Consider the following 479-nt stretch of genomic DNA (forward strand, 5'->3'; position numbering starts at 1 on the left):
CCTATTAGCAATCAAGTAAATGAAAATTAAAACAACACAATATCAATCAGCCTTGCACAAACTTAAAAAGTGATTAATGATATTTGTATTGGAAATATGTCAGTGTAACAGTAGAAGGGGAGCATAGCATAACTAGCTTCATTTTGCTTCTGACCCCCTGCAGTAATATCCTTCAGGTTAAAAACTTCTGCTTAGTCCTGCACATATGCTAGAAGAAAGGTGAGAACTGTGCCTTTTCCAAAATTAACTCCCAGGGAGATAAGAAAAACATACACAAGCAGCAATGCTATGTTAAAGATTTTTAGGAACATCTTCACCTTTGTCCTCCGAAGTTAACTGACCAAGAACGATGAAGTTTTACAACCTCCTCTGCCCGGATGTGTATGGTCCTCAGACATCTTGGGTTGTAAGAGGTACAAGCTAAACCTCCCACCACTTTCCCCTTCCCTTAAGGTAAAAAGGAGCCTAAAGTTCATTCT

The sequence above is a fragment of the Propithecus coquereli genome, unplaced genomic scaffold (assembly GCF_000956105.1).
Source record: "Propithecus coquereli isolate 6110/MARCELLA unplaced genomic scaffold, Pcoq_1.0 Scaffold109, whole genome shotgun sequence".
Taxonomy (NCBI): Eukaryota; Metazoa; Chordata; class Mammalia; order Primates; family Indriidae; genus Propithecus; species Propithecus coquereli.